The sequence below is a fragment of the Eulemur rufifrons genome, chromosome 6, assembly GCF_041146395.1.
Source record: "Eulemur rufifrons isolate Redbay chromosome 6, OSU_ERuf_1, whole genome shotgun sequence".
In the NCBI taxonomy this organism is placed as follows: domain Eukaryota; kingdom Metazoa; phylum Chordata; class Mammalia; order Primates; family Lemuridae; genus Eulemur; species Eulemur rufifrons.
The window spans coordinates 19,417,629-19,438,757 of record NC_090988.1 but is presented as its reverse complement, the minus strand read 5'-3'; positions in this window follow the sequence as shown (position 1 = coordinate 19,438,757).

The following is a 21,129-nucleotide window of genomic DNA, read 5'->3' as shown; positions in this document are numbered from 1 at the left end:
GGGGGAGAAATCCCTAACCTTTGGGTGTCGGTAGCAGAAATTTACTCGGACGCTGCTCTGAGATGTGCTGGCGATGGAGCCTGGACTGAGACCCCATGGGGGTGACAGTGTTGCCCTCATGTGACTCTGTCCCCCACCTGAGGAGGACGCTGCCCAGGACCCGTCTCTGTGGGCAGATATAACTGAGGTCACTGACACTTAGTGCCACAGTAGCTGGTTGCAGGAACAGAGTACCGAATCTGACTTCAGGAAGGAAAGCCCACATCTGAGTCCTGGCTCTGCCACTTGTGGTCTATGAAACCTTTCTGTGCCAGTTTCTCATCGTGACTCTGAAATTATGCCTACCTTATCTTGTGAGCATTAAATGTGAAAGTGCTTTTGAAATGGTAAAGAGCTGAAGAAATGCTCATTTCTTGTATCCCCTTCCCCATTCAAGCAGCTGAAGGATGGTGCTGTCTTCACAAAAAACTTGCAGCTGTTCTCACCAATGCTGGGGCTCTGGGGCCCGCCCATCCGCCCAAGACACTTTGCTGTTCGCCAGCCTCGGCCCCCCAGTCCGCCTGTAAAAGCTAAGAATACGTTATAAAACTGCTGTAAGGTTTTATGAGCCCTCTTTCCCAGGGACGGATCTTGGTGCCGTGAGTCATGCCAGCGCTTGCGTGTGGGGCTCAGAGCGTGGGTCCGGGACCGGGAGAGCAGACGGGATGGGGAGAGGTAGCCTGGAAGGGGGTATTTGGAGCAGCAGGATTGTGCAGCCTCAAGAGGGCGCCAGCTCTTGGTGACCTTGACTGCTTCTCCTGCCTCCTTGGTTGGGACGTTTAGTCTGGTCCCAGAAACGGGAATGACAAAGAAAAGGCAAAGGGAACAATAAGACATAGTAGCGCAAGTTTGGAGTCAAACAGACCTTAGTACGGGTGTCACCACCTCCATTTTCTAGCTGTGTGACTAGGGCAGGTCACTTAACCTCTTTGAGCCTTAATTATATCATCTGTAAAATGGGGATAATAATAGTACTAAACATATAGGGTTGTTCATGTGAGATAATGGATGTAAAGTGCTTAGCAAGCTGTCTGGAACAAAGTGATCAATATTATTATATTAAGACATAATAATTTTTGATGATTAATTTACATTTTAAATATTATTTTTGTGCAGTGATTACTAAGTAGCCAGTGTCCAATAAATATTTTCCAAATGAATAAGTGAATGGCTGAATGAATGAACAAATGCCCAAACTGAAAGAGTTGAAAAAGACGAAAAAGGGAAGGAAAAGAAAATCTCACTGGAATGTCATCTTCCCCATGAAACCCTCTCTTACCCTTTCTAGCCTTCATTTTCCTCACCCATAAATTGAGGATTTGAGATTAGTTTATCTCCAAGCTAGTTTATCTCCCAGCTCTTATCTTTGAAGGCTCTTGATTCTTTACTTAATTCACGTCTTTATCCAATATTTGTTGAGCAACTACTATGTGCTCAGCAGTATTCTAGGTACTGTGAACAAAACACACAAAACCCGTACCCACTCAAACCTTGTTTTCTAGTGGTGGCAGAGGTGAAACGCACAAAAAATATGATGAATGAATAAGTTAATATGCTCAACTAGACGTCATTAAGTGCTAGGGAGAACTAGAAAGCAGGGTAAGGGGTTGATGAATGCCAAGTGCCAGAAGGTTAGTGCAGTTTTAAGTCCGGAGGTCAGGGTAGGTCCCCACCGACATCGTGTCCTTTGAGCAAAGACTTAAAGGAGATGGAGGAGTAAGTCGTGCTGATATCTGGGAAGTGTCAGTAAAAGTAACAGCCAGTGAAAAGGCCCTGAGGCAAGAACTTTTCTGGTATGTAGGAAATACAGCAAGGAGCACCCAACCCCATCCTCGCTGACAAAGAGGGCAGAATATGAAACGCAGTCCCTTCAGTTGACCAAGGGAGGACTCCAGCTGTGGTTCATCATGCTTCTTCCCTACCTGTACACCCCCATTCCTGTCCCCACTTTCCCCATGTCCACCCTGGCCAAGCCTCTCCTCCCTGAGATAGATAGTGTTGAGGAGGGAGGTTCTTTTTAAATTGGATAACTTAAATATTATCAATTCCTCTGCTGGGTGGAAATGAAACCTCATGCCTTTAGTTGAGCAGGAAGGATTGAAAGGTCGCTGCTAATTATGCATCTTAACCTGGAAGAAAGAAGCAGGTGAGGCAGGTGGCCAGGGGTAGGCAAAGGCAAGGAAGATGAGGCAGTCTGGCTGGGCCAGTGGCAGAGAGCCCGCACCTGCTTCATCCTGCCTTGTGGTGGACTGGGAAGTCAGGACACCCGGGGCCAGATTGGACCCGGCCACCAGCATGCTGTGAAACCTTGCTCAGGTCATTTTACCCTCTGGACCTCTGTTTCCTCCTCTCTGTAATTTGAGCGCGTTGAACTTGGAGATGTCTATATTCTCCAAATCTAGTGGGCATGTGTCTCTCTTTTTCCACAAGACTATAAACTCCTAGAAGGCTAAGTGAGATTGGTGTTTGTGTACTGAGCATCCGTATCACCGGGAGGGTGTTTGATGAATAAACAGAGGGCTTGAGTCTTGGGGGAAGGAGCTTCCCTACAGCCTGGGTCCTTGGCCAGGAGGCTCTTATCAAAAGACAGCCCTAAGCTATAGCTCTTGCCTGCTTTGGCCTCAGACATCCTGCTTGATCTCTTCAGCCCATGGGACCTTCTATCAAGGGGTAGTTGATGGGAAAAGCCAGTTTGTTTACTTTTCATTAACTTCTCTCCAGTGTGTGTAGGGGAAAGGATGCTGGGAGCTGGTTAGGTGGGTGGATAGGCCCAGGTCAGCCTCTCCTCCTCTGAGAGACCATCTGAGGCCAGTTCACCTCTCTCTTCCTCACTCATCCTCAGTTCAGAGCCATGGTGCCACAAATATCTCCCCCCGCCACCCACCTGGAGCTCAGCTGCCCTAATGAAGGAAACCTATGCTCCTGCATGCGCCTCCACACTCCTCCCGAGAGAGCCCTGCTGGCTGCACGCAAGGCCCAGTAATCGCCCAGCTATTGATCTGTGGATGGTAATTCCCAAGCAGCCATCGGAGCTCTGCGGGAGAGCTGTGAGGTGGGGACGTGGTGATTATGGAACAATGGCCTCGACTGCCAAGGAGTGTCCAGGAAGCTGCAGTGGCCTTCACCAAGGTTCCTGGAGATGGAGCCTCTCCACCCCCACCCTCCAGACCGGGGCAGTGGGAGGGTGGGGAAGGCAGGGAGGAGGCTTATTTCTGATGCTGATTGGTTGACCAGGTAGGAGGTGGGAGAATAGGAAGTACTGTGGCCTCTGCCTCCAAGGCCTGCCAGGGCCTCTTCCCATCAAGGAGCTGAGGTGTGTTGGTGGGACCCCAAAGTGACATTTCAGGCTGGCGGGCCAAATGAAGTGCCCTCCTGTGGGAAAATAGCTCCATATGACTGCACCACATCCAAGCAGAAAGAGCACCTGAACCACGGACTTAAAAAAGTAACTAGTGTTAAAAAAATCACGAAACCTAGCTTCAGCACCTTGTTTACATGTCGTCAGTCTGGCGTGGAGAAATCCCCCAGCCCTGGCTCCCCTCCCCAAGAAGGGCTCCAAGATACAGTGCAAAAGAACATGGACCTGGAACCTTAGGTGTTCCCACGACAAGTTGGGAGACCTCTGGGGCGTTCTTCATATTGTCTTAGTCTTGGTTAACTCATTCGAATATGGGGATACCAAGGGAACAGGGTAGGTGGGAGAACTATGCGAGACAGCAGATGGGGGTGCTTTATGAACCGTAAGCGCTAACAAAAGTTTGCTGCTGCTGCTGTGTTCACTTTTAGTAGCTCCCAGTACGTAGCCTTTCAAATCAAGATGCGTAATACAGAGAAGCCTTTTTCTACTTGGGCCACAGAAGCTGACCATAATCTCTGTGCCGAAAAGGCAGCCAGGCTTGGAAGGGAGCCCAGGTTTGAACCACCCCCACGCCCTTTCCACCTTCGGCCCATCCCCATCCCTCTGCACCTTCCAGTTCCTAAGTTTCTTGGACAAGTGACCTAACCTCTGTGAGTCTTACCTACAACACAGGGATAATGCTGGAATGGAACAATCTGTAAGCCCTTGCAGCTCTGAGTTATACAATTCACCCAAATCGCAGCTTCTGCCACCCTCTCTCCTCCACTCCATTTCTTCCCCAGCCTGTCCGAAATTTTTTCTTCTACTCTCTGGGGGTGTACATTTGACTCCCTGTACCTTCTCTTTGACACCTCCACCCCCACAACCCTTCCCTCATTTCCTTTGGTCCTTCCAGGTTTTGACAAGAGAGCTCTGTCTCCTTCTCCAAGAGGTGGCCCTGAGAATTCTTTAAGTGACTGGGAGGGGGAAAGGATCTCATGTATTTTTGGTACCAGAGATAATCAGATAATTGTGCAATTAGCAGTAATTTTATCGCTCCTGTAATTTCCTTCTAACGAGAGCCCCCTTTAAAAAAAAATAAGAGGGATTTCTTTTTTCAATCCCTTGTTGTTGTTTTGTCTGGAGTGTCTGTCATCAGGAATTTGGTCCGACACCCACGCGCTCGGGGAGGAAGCCAGGAGGGGGTAAGGACGCGGGAGGCAGAACTCCTGGGGGATAGAATCTGCCGAGCAGGCAGTTCCTCTGCCCCCCGCAGAGCCGACTGCGGGAGGGGCCCCCTGCAGGAGAAGGCTGCCCCGTCTCCAGAGAGGTCTCCAGTCTCCACAGCGACTCCCCCAGACCCCACCCCCACCCCGTGTCCCCGGGCCGCTAGGGAGGGACACTCTGGAAAGACCCAGAGGCTGGGACGGTGCAGCTGGGCCCCTCGCGGGGACTTGGTGAATGGGAGGGAAGCTTTCTGTTACTCATCGCAGCAGGGGCGCAGGGGGCAGCGCTCCAGGGTGCACTGCCCGGCTCCACTTGCTTCGCACTCGCGTCCCTTCTCCACTTGGGCCATGGCACAGGGGAGGCAAACACCCCCAAGGCCTTGTGCCAGTTAATTACAAAGCAAATTCTCGGCGATTTCCTCTCCTCCGCCCCCCGCCCCCCGGGCAGTGCCTGCTGCGTGCTCCCTGATTCGGCCGGGCTGTGCAATCAGCCCCAGGTAACCTGCGGGGACCGTAATTGCTCTGGACTTGCCCGGGACTTTGCAAGGTAAGCAGGCGAGGGCGGCGCTTCTCCTCGGCCCTGGATGCGCTCGGCAGCGCCTTGAGCCCGCCCTCCCTGGGCTGGACGCCGGACCCGGGGGCTGCGGGGAGCCAGGTGGGGCGCGACCTGACTCCACCAAGAGACAGCGCAGCTTCGCGCTAATGGGGCCAGGTGGAGGAAGCTGGTGCTGAGAGGAGCGAAGGAGGGGAGACTTGCGACTTGAGGCAGAGGAGGGGCCACCTCGCCATGTCCCTGGGGAAGGGGACCTTGGGGGACATGGGATCCTCCTGTCCCTTCCCTCCGGTGAAGAGGCGCCTCATTGATGAGCCTTGTCATCCATCCTTCAAGTGTAATTTTTTTAAATTGCAAAAATCTTACAGAGCTATTAACCTCAAAAGAGTTTAACATATGGCAGACCGAGTCTCCCTCTTACCCTAATTATAAGGCTTGCAGTAATGGGGCTGTCTTTTAAGTTACAGCTGCTGCGCTTTTGGCTTTCGCTAACATTACATCCTATTAAAGAGCTACATTAAATGCATGCAAATTGCCAGAGCGACCGCGCTCTCCCGACCAATGAGGGGGACGGATTGTAGCCCAGGCGGCGATATCGGGGTCAGACTCACCCTGCTGCGAGCGCCATATGATCTATCAATCAAACTCCTCTCATTAATTAACTAATTCATTAAATATCTTTATATATGAAGGCCCGGCCAGGCGGAACATTGTGTTGACAGGGACGTCCCGTCAGCACTTAGCCCTGCTCTCCCCTCTCCTGCCTTCCTGCACAAATCACCCGGTGACTAAGAGAGGTCAACTTCCCAGTGTCTGCGGACACGGAAGCAACCACTGTGCCCGCTCTGGGGGACGCCCTTCTTGGGCTTTCTTCAGCTGCGTGACCCCCATCTGTCCATCCTCTCCTGGAGCGCCTGGCCCCCCTCCCCAAAGTATTGTTGTAATGACGGTGTGTGTGTCTGGTGTCTCCCCTTCCGAGGCAACCCCTACAGGCCCAGGCCAGACTGAGTCTGGCTCATCTGGCGCCCCAGTGCCTAGCACAGGGCCCAACACCTGACAGATGCTCTGAATGCTTGTGCTGAATTGGAGCGCTTTCCTCTCTCCCGCACTTCCGCTGCTGTCCCAGGCCTTCCTTCACTGCGCTCTGGAAGACTGGTCACTCCAGGGAGGAGGGTAGGACAGCTATGTTAGCAGATGGCATCCCTGAAGAGGAGGAGTGTGGCATATTGGTGCTACTAGAAAAGGGACGGGGATGGGGTGGCTGGGGAGCTTTTAAAGTTCACAATACCCAGACTCTGAAACAAACTCTTGTGCCTAGGAGAATGAGATATGTCATTCTACAGACAATAGAGAGACATTTTAGGATGGATGCTGGGTTGCTTTATATATGCATTATATATAATTTTATGTATACTGTATATATCAAGTTCCTTTCATAATTAACTAATTCATTAAATACCTTTATATATGAAGGCCCAGCCAGGCAGAACATTGTGTTGACAGGGACAATGCTATAATACATAGATATTAATAGATGGATGTGCGCATATATATGTATTTGACATTTGTTGAGCAACTATTGTATACCACTCCTTTCCTATATTATCTCATTTAATGTTGACAACAACTTTGCCAAGTGTTTATTTTTACTTCCAGGCTATGGGGAAAGAAATAGAGAGTAAGTCACTAGTCCAAGGTCAAGTGGCAGAGTCAAAATTCAGACTTGGGCTTTCTAGGTTCAAAACCAGTGCCTACTGCTATGTCATCAGAATGTAAAGAATGGCAAGATCAACAGATGTGCCATTCTCTTGGTCACCTGCTGCCTCCTTTGTCCACACTGTTGTCTTTCTCTTCTTGCTTTGCAGCAGCCCACTGTCGCCACTGCCTTCTTGGCTGGGCTGGTGGGTTTAGGAAGATGGAGGTGGCAGCACACCCTGTAATAAAGGCTGCTGGCTCTTGACTGTGCTTAGAATGGGTTGGAGTGATTTTCTGTGCAGAGTACCTGGGGTGGACAACGCCAGCTGTCTTCTGCCTCTGGGTTCCCACACCTGGGCCCTGAGCAGCTGGGTACGGGAATGGGGATGGGTTGGGCAGCCTCCAAGCCAGATCCTAGGGAACACCTGTCTATCAGGCTCTGGCTCCAGCTGGGGAGAGCAGTTACTGGTGAGGACTTTAGGTCAAAATGAAGAGGGTCTATGCAGGTGTTAACCTTAGCTCCTGCTATTTAGCTCACCCAAGTTCCAAGTGCACCCAAATGCACCAAATGAAGTGGTGTGTGGGCAAACTTCCAAAGCCTAGGAATTCCTGGGAAAACATGCCCAGATCCTTTTATGTCCCCTCTCTCTCCCCCTTTCCGTCTCACACACTCTCATGCCCTTCTGAGACATGGGGCTAATGGACTTTGGCTGTTAGCACCTGTGATGTTGGGCACCAACCTCGCCATGGGCCTCTACAGCTTCTCCTAGTCCCCTTGGTTCCCAAGAATAGTTTTGGAATGGGGCATGCTGGGATAATGGGAGTTAATGGTAACCTCGGAATCAATTTTCCCTCCCAGAAGAAAATTCTCCCAGCTTAGGTTGCACACACTGTAATAGTGAAAATGGCTCTAGATTTGAAAAATTGGCACGTTGTAGTCCAACAAGGCAATTTTTGAATTGTTCCATGCAGCTGTGCGCCTCTGGATGCTATGCTGCTTGCGTCCTAAAGCCACAGGATAGAGAGCATTTTCCAGCCAAAAACAGCTTTGAGGTGGTTTTTTCCTTCTCCCACACCAACCTAAATTTATTTTTTTGTTCACCTGCCCAAAACCCTTGGAGCTTTGGCCTCTACCTTAGCAGCTGCCAGAGCTGTTGGGCAAGGAGAGAATGTGTAGGCTCTGTGCAAAACCTCACTCCTGCAGGCCTGAGGGCAGAGGGCCTGGGAAAGGGGGCCTCCTAAAGACCACAGGTCCATACACGGGCAGTCGGGAAGGGCCAGAGCAGCTCAGAGCACAGGTCCCAACCAGCTTTTGCTGGCTGGTGTCAAAACGAGGCCTTTCTTGGGCTGAATGACGAGAACCCAGAAGAGGAAATGTCTTTGATCAGTATGCTGTGATACCTGATTTTGATGAGTTGTTTCTGCTCTAAGAGAAGAACTATTTTGTCCTGGTTTTATAAACATTAAAATGCAAAACAAGGCATCCTAGCATAAAAATGTGTGATATAGAATTCAAGTAATAGAAGCATAGAATGTGAGGGCTGCAAGCCAGATTATCGATTACTTAGTAAATGTTCTCATTGCACAGATGGGGAAGTGGAGGTGCCCAAATGCACACATCTGTTTGGTGGGGAAGAACTCGATCTCATGACACAGTGCTGCAGGCTTTGTGAACCATGACTCAGGTGGCCAGGGAAACCCCTTCTTCTATTCTTTGGCTCCTGTGGCCACAGTTCTCTTTTTTCAGTTTATTTCCCCTTTCACGAGTTCTCTTCCTGGTGGGCCTTATTGGATGATTCCAGAGTAGAACCAAGTAATGTGCTGAAATGGGACAGGGGACAAGCGCCAGACTGGTGCATGACCTGGTCTCGCTGCGGCTGCCCTCAATCTGGTGCCCACACTAGGTCCTATGACCTTCAACGTTCCCGTGGACCTTATCACCCTTTCTCCTCAGGATGAAGTCCCGTTTCCTCCCTGTGGCTTACCTGGGATTCATGACATGACCTGTCTGTGTCTCATGACCGCTGCCTGCCTCCCTGCACCACCCCATCCTCACCCATCCTCCCCTGTTGTCCCAGCTTACTGACATGGTTTTCCATTTCCTCAGTGCATCTTTCCCTCGCTCACCTCTGCATTCTTCATTTCATCTGCACAGTCGGTTATTCCCTCCTCCTAGAAGTCTTGATCTGTCCCCCTCCTTCCCACCTGCCCTCACCTGGTTAGCTGTGACTCATCTTTCAGTCTCAGCTGAGACATCAGTTTCTCTTTACTGAGCCGCAAAGTCCAGACTAGATGCCCCACAGTGGCCTCCCAGAACACCCTTGCTTTTGCTGCGCTCTCCCCATTGTGTACTGCAACCGCAGAGGGACCCATGGGTGCGTCCCATTGGAAAGGAAGCTCTAGGAGGGCAGGGCTCGCCATGCGTCCTGTTTTATGCCAGTCACCCTGCAGACCGCCTGCCTTGCCATAGGCACTCCATGAATAGATTAAAGAGCCGTATAAAAACGATGCTACGACCGCTATAAAAAGTAACAACAGCTGACAAGAGTGCTTTCATGTGCATTGTCTAATTTATATTAGTTCTTGTATTAATTGAGTGAGATGAGAGACCAGGGTTCTAATCCTGGCTCTGTCACTAACTGACTCTGTGACTTTCAACGGTTACCATGGTTTCCTCATCTTTAGAGCAGAGGAGAGAAAAGGGGGCAGACTGAACTCAACTCCTCCATTCTTTTTCTGAGGCGAAGAAGGAACCAGGGGTCAGTCTAAGTGGGCCTGGGGGGAATCCACCCTCAGGATTCAGAGAACCAGCAGACGGTGGAGGGTCAACTCTCTAGTCCGGGAGCAGGAGGAGACGGAGCTGGCAGAGGCTGGGAAGGGCAGCGGGTTGCTCTCCCATGCTGTGGTAGAGCTGCAAAAGAGAGAAGCCCGCTGCTAGCTGAGTCATTAACGCTGGTCTCCTCGCCGTCACCTCAGGCATTGTCTGATTTAAGTGTAATAGCTTGTTTGGTGGATTTTGCTGTCTATAGAAATCCCCCCAAGAGTGAAGTGCTGCATTCAGCCGGGAGAGCACAGGCCTTTGTGCACTGATGGCCCGGCCTTGGCTGAATGTGTTTGGAGTTGGTTATCAAAGGGGAGGATAAATTAGAGCACAGGGCTGGGAAGAGAGGAAGAGGGGGCCCTTTCATGAGCAGGGCTGAGCACTTAGGCAGCTGACTTGGGGCTGGGAAGCCCCAAGGCTCACCCTCTTGCCATTTGGCAAGGGCAGTGCTATAGGCAGGGAAGGCTGTACAGTGGCAAAGCCCAAATTCAAGGTCCAGCCAGGCCCTTGGGGGCTGGGGGGTGGGAAGTGGGGGAGAGTGACATTCATAACAGAATGACCTCCAGTGCCTGGAGGAGGGCTGCTGGGGCTGGAACGGATCATTTCCCCTCCCTCTCCCACCCTCCTTTCCCTGTCAGCCCAGTGTAGACATTTGCACAAGCATTAAACCCCCTCTGGATTTATTGGAATCAGGTTCTGATGATGCTGCAAGCTCCAAGGGGCCTCCTTAGTTTTACGGACACAATTCAGGGGCTTGGACTCTTCTCTTTCCTGGCCCTCCCCCCACCTGCCTTCCCCCAGCCCCTCAACACGCACTTGTCAGTTTTATGGAGTGCACTGATCAGCCACGAATATGGAGCTCCCAAAATAAGAGAACCTGGGCAACTGTCCCTCTCTATGGACTTGGCTTCTGATGTCCAGATTCAGAGGCCAAGCTGGGCACAGCTGTCAGCTGAGTCACTGGCAGGGCTGCCTAAATAATAAATTGCACCAAGTGCTCAGTTTTTTTCCTGCAAGAATGGCTCATTCTATTTTTCAGTGCATCTTCTACCCCCTACCAGTGGTCCTGGGCCCCCAGTGACAGCTTCTTACCATTTGGGATCCAGATCATCCAGGATCATTCCTCCAGGAGCCAGAGACCTGTCTGTTGCTTGCCCATTAGCAACTGACCCTTAATAACAAAATCTTAGATGCACATCATCTTCCAGCTGGAGGGAGCCCGAGACACCAAGCTGTATACCTATTAATAAAACCTGTTTTGAGTTGCAGATGTTTTTAAGAATTGTCTGAAAGTTATGACCCCTCACCCGAGCAAAACTCACATATTCTCATGCATGCAAAAATTCACCTGCCATTTCAGGGGTGCTATGTCCTCCAAATCTGTGTATACGTGCCAGTCTGGCTGCACATTTGAATTCTCTGGGCACTTTTAATAAAATTCTGAGGTCTGAGCCTTATATACAGAGACTCTCATTTAATGTCTCCAGGGTGGAGTCTGGGCATTAGTGTTTTTTTCCTAAAATACACTAGGGGATTCTAATACAGTTGTGTTAAGAATCATTGTTCCAGGGGCTCTTAGGACTCTGGCTCCCCCAGGTAAGAACCCTGGCTGTGGGCAGGCAGTGCCTGGACAGAGAGGCACAGAGGGAGGCTTGTAGTTGCTGGGAGCGGGTTAGACACTGCGAGCAGAACTGGGGTTAGACACCGTGAGCAGATCCACCATTTTGCCCACTGTGTTTAAAATCCTTTCCTTCTTCTCTCCCCCCTTGAGGGGTGCTCTCTGGGTGTTCACGTAAAATAATTGAAGCATACCACGGTGGGAAAGGAGCTTGGTTGCCTTGATGTGCTCCTGTTATTTCAAGGGGCTCAATAAAAATTTAGTTTTGGGGTTCGCGCAATGCCACTTCCACGTAGAGGTCTTGTGTTGCAGACCAGATTTGCCTTTTCATCTGGTCACCCCCAGGGAAATTGTGTATTTGAAATTCAAACAATATTTGGGCAAAAAGAATTTCTCATTACGTGCAGTGGGGAAGGGCAAGGGGAGGCAAGTGGGGAGAAATGATTGAGTGGCATTTCTATTTGCCAGTTTGACTTCTCCACCAGTGGCAGCTGTGGTTTGGGGCTGCCGGGGAAGTTCAGCTTCCTGATGTGGACTGGAAATGCCAGGCCCCTGGAAAAAATAACGTGGGGGAGGAAAATGTGAGGGGCTGGAAACGGATTTGAAGAGTCCGCGTGACCTCAGGCTGATGTTACTGGTAACAATAAGTCTAAGATAGGCAGAGAGTTCCGCGTTTTGCACGCGTTCCGTCTAGGAAGGGGACTGTTCCCATTCTACCCTCTCAAGGTGGAAGGGAACTCAGAATTCATCTGAATCTGCCTTCTCTGCTAGGCAAATCCTCTCTAAAACATCCTGACGCTAGTGGAGCACTTAAAACATTAATCGAACACCAACAGTGTCTGGCAGTAGGCCAGGTGTTCAGGGAAGTTCAGGGACTGAGGGGACATAATGCCTGCCCTTGAGTAGCTTAGTTTCCTGGAGGACGCAAACAGCTACAGTGCCCGAGTGACAGTGATGAATGCTGAGCAGGAGGAAGCTGAGGGGACGAACATGAGCCTTGATTGAGAGTCCACTGGGAGCCAGGTGCCTTCCCAAATGACCTCTTTGAATCCTTCCAACAGCTCTTGCAAATAAGTGCTATTATCGTCACCCGCTTTTACAGACAGTGAGCATGCTAACCCTGCGTGTCCCAGGCCTGTGCTCTTGCCACCAGAACAGCTTTGCTAAGAGGAGTTCAGAAAGGACAAAGTCTGGCTTTGGGCTGGGGTGGGAGATGAGAAGATGGGGATTTAGACAAGTAGGAGAAGGAGGCACAGGGAGAAGGAAGGCTGCGAATGAGGTACCAAGGCTGGGAATGCTTAGGGAAGAAAAGATAGCACCTCGGACTGGAATCCGGGGGGAGAGGATGGTACAGAGCAGGAACGGGTGTTAGAATAGGTATTCAAAGGCGTGGATGCTAAGGAGTTGGGATTGGTGGTGGGATAGAAGTGGGGAAGTCCCTAAAAGTTTTTGAGGGGAGAGTGAGTATAACGTGATCATTGCTGCTCTTGACTGATGAATAAAAGTAGAAATTTTGAATTCTGGCTCTGTATTTCCTAGCTACGTAACACTGGGCAGATCAGTTCCCTCTGTGCCTCAGTTCCCTCATCTGTAAAATGGGAATGATACATAGTACTTGCCACACAGAATTGTAGGGATCAAATAAGCAACACATGGGAGCAATTTTTACCCTTTGGGAATTTAATTCTGATAATGGTGTTTTATAGCAAGGAGTAAGAGGGTGCCAGTTGTTAGGATCCTATCGTAACAGTCTGGTGAGAGGGTGGAAGGGCTTAGCCACTGGTATTGATGGCGTGTTCGCAAGGGGCGAGAAGCGCTGGGGAGGCAGAGCATTGCTTCCCCGCTTCTGCCTGGCGGTGGAGGTGGAATCAGGAGTGGCCCTGGATAGCTCAGCTGGGGGCAGAGTTGTGCCAGTTACAGAGCTCAGGGCACCGGAAGAGGCAGGTAAGTGGGGGAAGAGAAATTTGGTTTCAACACATGTTAAACAAGGGTGAAAACCAACCACAGGATTGGTGAAAACCAACCACAGAGCCTAAAGAGGAGACCCAGTGGGGCAGCCTCACCTGGTGCCAGGCTCATTCTGGGATGGCTGTGCTGCTGCTTTGCCCCTCCTGGGCCCGGAAAGCCCCGTCCCCGTTCTGCCCTCGACTACTGCACCTGCAGCGCCAACACGCACCTTCCTGGGCCCTGCATACCCTGGACACTGCTTCCCTGGATGGTCAGGGCGTTAGCACCCTGGGGCCCTGTCAAAGGACCCTATTTCCTGCTGTTGCCTTGAGGCAATTGGGTAAGGGATGGGTGGGCACAGTCCCAGGCTGAGTGGACTGAGAGAGGAGAGGGAAGGATTTGGGGGGCAGGGAGAGTCAGTAGCAGGAGGAAACAAGTATTGTGCCTTGGGAGGAGAACACTGATGAGTGACCAGCTCTAGGCATTTCAAGGGCTTCCTGCTGCCACAAGAGTCCCTTGATGTGGGACCCGGTGCCCTTCTGAATTCTCCGCCCCCATCTGATAGAGTGCATGTGGCATTGTGGGTGTGGTGGGTACCAGCTCACTGAGGGAGGCTAGATGGCTGCTGGTGAGCAGGGGGGCTCAGCCTGGAGCCCCCAGCCCTCCATCCTGCCTGTTGGCCACATTGCTGGGCTGCTGCCACTAGCGTACATTCAGATGGTGCCCTGAGTTCTGCATCAGGGATTCAGACAAAGGGAGCTTGCAACTGAAGGGGTGAGTCTTATAACAAAATTACCAGCCTGCTGTCAGCCAGGCGCTCTGCCTCTGCAGAACAGACTCCAGACAGGTTGCAGCATGTCAGGCCGGGCCTGCCTGGGCTTGGCAGGGGGTCCTATGGGCAGACAGAGTCAATTACCCAGAAAGGGTTCCACTTAACATCCCCCGCTGCTCACAGACCCTGCCCTGGCCCCCACAGCCTTTCTGGCCTCTGCCAAAGCCTTGGCTGCCTGCCAGCCCTGTCTTCGGTATGTGTGGTGACACCCATTCCAGGGACCAGCCTCCTGCCCTCGTCAGCTCTAGGGCTCCCTGCACTGGCCCCTGGCCAGTGGATCTCCATTTCTCCCCCTGCAGACCTCACCAGATCCTTAGGTGGAAGGGACAGCAACAGGCTGCCTCATCTGTCATATCCACTGGCAGGTGACCTAAGCATCCCACATGATCCTAATTCTCAGTCACCTGTCCTGGTGCATGGGTTGTTGTGATGTGGGTTCTGCATTTAGACAGACATGGGTTTGAAGCGTGGCTCCGTCACATGTTACTGTGTGACCAGGCACACTGCTTTAACCTCTTTAAACTTGAATTTCACCACTGGTGAAATGAGGATAATAATAGTATATGTCTCATAGGATTATTTTGAGGATCAAAGAGCACAGTGGATGTTACGTAGCTCAAGTGCCTGGCACATGATAAACCCTCAACAAATAACTTTCCTTCTTTTTGTTCTTCTTCCTCTTCCTCTTCCTCCCTCTTCCCCTCCTCTTTCTTTTTTTTTTTTTTTTTTTTTTTTGAGACAGAGTCTCACTCTGTTGCCCAGGCTAGAGTGAGTGCCGTGGCGTCAGCCTAGCTCACAGCAACCTCAAACTCCTGAGCTCAAGCGATCCTCCTGTCTCAGCCTCCCGAGTAGCTGGGACTACAGGCATGCGCCACCATGCCCGGCTAATTTTTTCTATATATGTATTTAGCTGTCCATATAATTTCTTTCTATTTTTAGTAGAGGTGGGGTCTCGCTCTTGCTCAGGCTGGTCTCGAACTCCTGAGCTCAAACGATCCGCCCACCTCGGCCTCCCAGAGTGCTAGGATTACAGGCGTGAGCCACCGCGCCCGGCCCCCTCCTCTTTCTTTATTTACAAGTCTCATTGATTAGGAAGTTTGTTTCAGTTTCTCCTCTCTGCTTTAGAGACCAGAATTGGCAGAAAACCTAGCTTCCAGTTCAGGCTTATCTACTAATTCTCTTCATATAGAATTTAGTCTACAACCCCAAAACATATCATGCAATTAGGGTAAGGACCTTGGGCTATTTAAAGTGCTAAGGGCCACTGGCTTCTGTTTAGCCACTGAAGTTTCATATGGCACAGCCATTTCCTCTCTGTGCACCCTCTCTACAAGCCCAGCCGTCTCCCACATGTGTGCTGTTGGTCATAAACATCCAAAGGATGTGGGTTAGAGCTCTGCAAGGACAGCACTGTAACAGGACACCAGCTTCAACTCATGTCCAATGGGTGGAAGGCAGAACCCACAGTCATTTAGCCATTAAGCCACTCAACAAGCACTTATTGAGAACCAACTGTGTACCTTGAAGCTGAGGGTTTAAAGGTAGGTAAGACACAGCCCCACCCCTCAAAGACTGAGCAATCTGATGGGGAGGTGGGTAAGTAAACAGAGCACTTCAGTTGAACACACTGTCCGCTGTGCTGATGTAGAATAACCCCGATGGAGGAGAAGCCTGGGAGAGGCTTCTGGGACTCAGTGGGGAGCCATGTTTTGCAGGGCAAATAGGATTTAGCTGAGAGAAGCTGGAAACACGGAAACCTCCATTGTCCCTCCACCTTCCTGGGGAGGTGTGGTTCCTAAGGATGGGACAACTGACTGCTTAGTGGACACTAATCCAGTCACCAGTGATCTTTCTCAATCTGGTCTCTTGACATCTGTCCACAAGGCCCTGTGTCTGAACGACCTTGTCCCCCAGGGCCCAGCCGAGGCTGGAGCAGAAGGCTCTCTGGGTGCATCTCAGGTGTGGGGCAGAGTCCCTCACCTGCCTCCCTTGCCATGGAGGTGCGTTGGTGAGGGGGGACTGACGCATTCTGTGAGCAGTGACTGCACCCCAGCACTATACTAATTGTGCTAGACAGAGCTGTTTAAATACCACCAGACAGAATATTACTCAAATTAAAATGAGGCCTTAAATGTCATTATTTGTGTCATTATTAATAGCCCCTAATTGTGTTCTCTAATCATCATGAAATTATGTTAGTATTAATATTCACGTCAAAGCTGCCTAGGGAACTTGGAAGATTTAAAAAAAAATGATACCATATGTCAGTTCCCATGAATGTGAAGCGAGTGCTGGTTTTAGTGCTTTAGTTCAGGCTGGAGGCCTGCAACAGCTGGGGACCCAGTAGCCCTCATTGCCGGCCCCCCAAGTGACTGTCTCTTGGACCCCTCCCCTGGCAAGACCTTTGGAGGCATCTGGGGGACCTGCTTTTGCCAATACCTGGTAGGCCTCATGCCAGCTGCTCTGGCTGGTGAGGGGTTGGGTAGTGTTCGGTGCTCTGGGACATGACACTTTTTCTTCCTCTTCTCTTTTCTGACTTTGAGACTTGCCTCTGTCTAGACCCCGTCATAAAAAATACGTGGCAATCTTGCCTGTCCTCACACGCCAGCTACTCACAGACTCCACCTAACTGTATTTTGGAACCTGCCCAAACTGCCCTCCGTTGCCTGGAGAAGTAGCACAAAAGGAATAGGGTTGAATCTCCCAGAGAAATGTATTGTATAATATAACGTAGAAAGATCTTTCAGAAAATGTACTTAGGGACTCAGAATTTAAAGTATATATAAGGTATCCATAAAATCTGGAAACAGGTGAATCTACCTATGTCTTCCAGGATATATCTCCCTACAAGGAGGAGTAAAATAATATTATCCTTATTTCCACATTTACGGACAATGGGTACTTTGCCCAAAGCTAATCTTGCCGGGGCTTCCTTGGGGAAAAACAGTGACTCCCAGTATTAGGACGGGGCTCTGTTTGGATGCTTTCTTTTCTTACCAGAGGCACCAAGAGCGAGAGCCTCAGTCGGGGTGAGCTGAGCTATGCCCCTGTCATGTCACATGGGACTCGTTCTGCACCAGCTCCGATTGGCATCGGGTGGACGAGGTGGGGAGGTGACAAGGCAGGCGGTACTGCCAATTAGAGCTTCCTTCCCTGGGGGGATATGTGTGGCGAGTGCCCTGGGACCCCCAAAGGCATCAGCCTCCTGCTGACATCACTCACTGGCTCCTCTTCATCGCTTCTACAACATTCCTTTAGGCTGCCTGCTCAACGCCTCAGTCATCCGCTAATGGAGTCCACGTGACCGCGATGTGTCAGACAAATCTGGGGCAACCGCCTCACTCTCTTCCCAGAGCCCTTGGAATTCTCTGGAACTGAGAATATTCAAATGCCTTTCTTGGTGAAACAGCAGGCTTCCAACCCCCCAAATATTATGACTTGAGTTAAATATAACCCAGAGCATGAAAATAACGGCACAACACAAGAACAGGGAAGCCATGGAGTGAGCGGTTCACACACACACACACACACACACACACACACAGTGTCTGTCCCCCTGGGTGTGGCAGGGTGTCTGCAGACCCCACAGCCACACTGGCAGAAAACCCACAAAATCACAGAGAAGGCATGGTGCATTCTGGGCTGGTGAGTCACTATTTCAGCCTGCATGGGCCTTAAATCTGCTGGTTTCTAGAAGAAAAAAGAAAAAAATATATATATGTGTATATATATATTTTTTCTAATCAGATGTGATGTGACTTAAAGGAGGGGGGCCCTCTTAACTGTGATGTGGAAGGGGAGACCGGCCTGCTTTCTCAGAGGTGAAGGGAGGCTGGGGTGGGACTGGAGCACTGGCAGGCAGTGTCAGATGTGGCCAGGCAAGCTGATACTTATTTCCCAGCCCACAGGGCAAACAGCATCGCCCCTCAGTCACTAGATTGTCTTTTGAGATAATCTAGGAGGAGCCTTGACCTGCAGAGCGGAGCCTGTGTTTGGGAGGAGAGCCAGGTTCTGCAGCCTCTCTCTGGCTTCCCTTGTAATCGCATGCATAAGTTTGTGGTGCAAACTCAGTGGGTCGGAGATAAGCAAAAGGTCTTCTGAAAGTCAGACTCTCTGAATTCCAAACCCAATGATTACAGTAATTGTTGGCCTAGGGCTGGATTTGAACCAGTGAACCTAGAATAGCAGAGTTGAATAGGCCCCCTTTCAGAGCAGTCCACCGCCAGTTACCCGGCAACACAGCCACGTGGCTGCTGGCTCCTCGTCACTACGGGCCAAGCAGCAAGCAGCTCAGGCCATTCCGAGAGAGCAGATATGTTGGCATCTCCTTTGTGCTACTAATACCTTATGCATGTAGGAGGATTTATAGCTTGTGTAACATGCTTTTACTCAAACGACTGCCTTTGATCCTCCTAAGATGAGTGGAGCAGATACAATTATCCTCCACTTCATGGATGAGAAAATTGAGTCTCCGGACGGGTGCTGGTCAAAGGCTATATGGCTTACAAGTGACAGAAGTGGAGTTGACCCCAAGCCTTTAGATTGCTAGTGCTACATTCTGAATTGTCCCTTCTTAGAAGGTACACTGCTCTCTGTCCCCAACCTCCACTCACGGGCAGCTGGAGAATTCTGGGAAGAGTCAAGGGGCTGGCTAGACCGTTAATTCTGTAAAGGCAACAGCAACAATGTTGTTAAGCTCCCTACACTTTCCTGAATCTATTCTTTTTTCCAGCCATCTCTCAGGCGCGCGTGAGATGAAGTCCAGAATGATGCATGGGGAGGTGTGAAAGGAAGTGGGGAGAAAGATTCAACCCTCTCTGCATTTGTTCTCTGTGGTTGCTTCCTCCCAGACAGTCAGCAGAAACATGCTCCGTTCCTCTCGAGTCTGAAAGCAAACCACACAGGCATCTCTCCCTCCTCCTGCCTCCCCAGTCGCCAGCTCCTGTGAGAGGGCTTGGGTGGAGGATGGGGATTCCTGCTCCACTTGGCTGCTGGTGGGAGGGCTTTAGGAAGAGGCAAGAGCAATATTGAGGATACCTACTCTGGATTCACACCTGGAGCTGTCTACCTGCCTCTTCCTCAAGGAACACAGACATAAAGCTGTTCTGGTGGGACTCACAAAAAATCCTGATCTCCCCAGAACCTTCTTGCCTCCTGAGACCCACTGTCCAGTTTCCCAGCTCTGTGCCCCATAAGCCTTCCTCCTCCCCATCTTCCGCTCTACCAAGCCCCTGCTAGAAGTTGACAAAGCTGACTGGCTGCTTAATGTGCTACAGGTATTGTTGCTAGGCAACCACCCCACTCTGCAGCTCAGACTCTGTCAGCCCAGATCAAACCCCTGGTAGCACTTAACCCCGTAACTGCTTAACACGAATGCTAATTACCCAGGCCCACCAAACAGCACATTGCTAAGCCGGGATCAGGGGTCAGGAGGGGGGATTCTGAGCACCTTCAGTCCTTCGACCAACACTTCCTACCACTGAGCCCCGGGTCAGGCCATCCCAGGCAGGATTCCCAGGCCTTTTGCTTGTAAGTGACAGTTCCTGTGTTCCGGCCGCACCAGGCGGACACAGCATTGTAGTGTTGGCCATCCCTGTTCACCGGACTGGATTCTATTGAAGTCAACCAAGTGCCTTCAGTTGCCGGCTCTCTGGTCTCCAGGGAAGAGGTTGCTGAGCCTGTTCCTGCATTTAAACTACTTCTAGGTTAAGACTTTTGGCCTAAAACCTCACAGTTATATCTGAAATTTCATTCTTTGATGTCTGTACTCAGTTGAGCTGGAGATGACCACCGATTCTTTCAACACTTAAGTGTTTTTATGTACTCCTGTACTGAAGCTCGTTTCCCCACGTGAAATAACTCTCATTCCTTTAGCTTGACCGGGAATTACAGAAAGCTCTGGATGTGTATTATGCATAGATACTTACATCAAACTCTGGTGGAATTGGTCTGTTCTTGAGGCGTCCTCCCCCTTGCAGGCTGTGATCACACTGCTTACTCATAATTGGTGCTCAGAAACTCCTAGTGAATGCATGAGCGCAACAGTGTTTTCAATTCCTGTTTCCTAAACCACAGAGTGGGGTTGACAGGGACGAGAGACCATTAAGTAGCACAGCAAACTCCTCCATCTCTGCTTCCTACCTGTCTCTCCTGAGACTAAACTCTGCCTGTACACCAGATGATAGGAGGTTCCCAGGCAGCGCCGAATCCTCTTTCTGGGGCAGTCCCAGCTGTGGCGGGGCAGGTCTGGGCCTGCTCCCCATCCATTTCTGGAAGGCAGCTTCCCCAGGTGGGCTGAGCACCTCCCCGTGATGCCAGAACACTGGTGGGAGTTTCAAGGGGTCACTACTACCCTCTTGCCCAGCTGGAAAAATCAGTTAACCCTTCCGCTACTGGCAAGTGTTTAATTATTCAGGGGTGAAGGAGGAGAGAGATCTTGCTTTCTTTGAGCATTTAGCCTCATTATTTATTTAGCAGCAAATATTTTGACTTCAGAGCCCCATCTCCAAGTAAGTATGATGCTTCATGTGAATGGAATGTGCCAGGTACTGCATTAGTGCCCGTGTGCGTGCTCCATTTAACCTTTGCCACGCTCCAGCTTGTGGACATGAGCATCTCTGTCCTCCCTGTGAGAACTGAGGGTCAAAGAGGCTAAATAACTTGGTCTAGTTTATACAACAAGTAGGTGGCACAGCCGGCATTGCAAAGCCCATTTCCCCACTGCAGCACACTGCCTCCGGGAGACTGGAAAGCCACAGCTCAGAGAGGGTGAGAGACTTGCCTGAGATCCAACTGCCAGTGAGTGCTGGGGAAGAGATTTGAATCAGGTATGATGTGTTGTCTTCTGCCCAATACCACCTTTTAGAGTATTCTTCCAGTTTCTGTGTTGAATGGTGCCTCCTGACAGATGAGAAATCCACGTGTCCGGCATGGAGAATTAGGTTCTAGGAAGCAGCAGGGACTGTGCTGGGGTCAGACCGTATCCTGAAGTGGGGGCCTCCTGCCCATTATTTTCCATGTCCTTGAAGGGGACTCATTGTGGCGGCTGGTGGGGATACAGA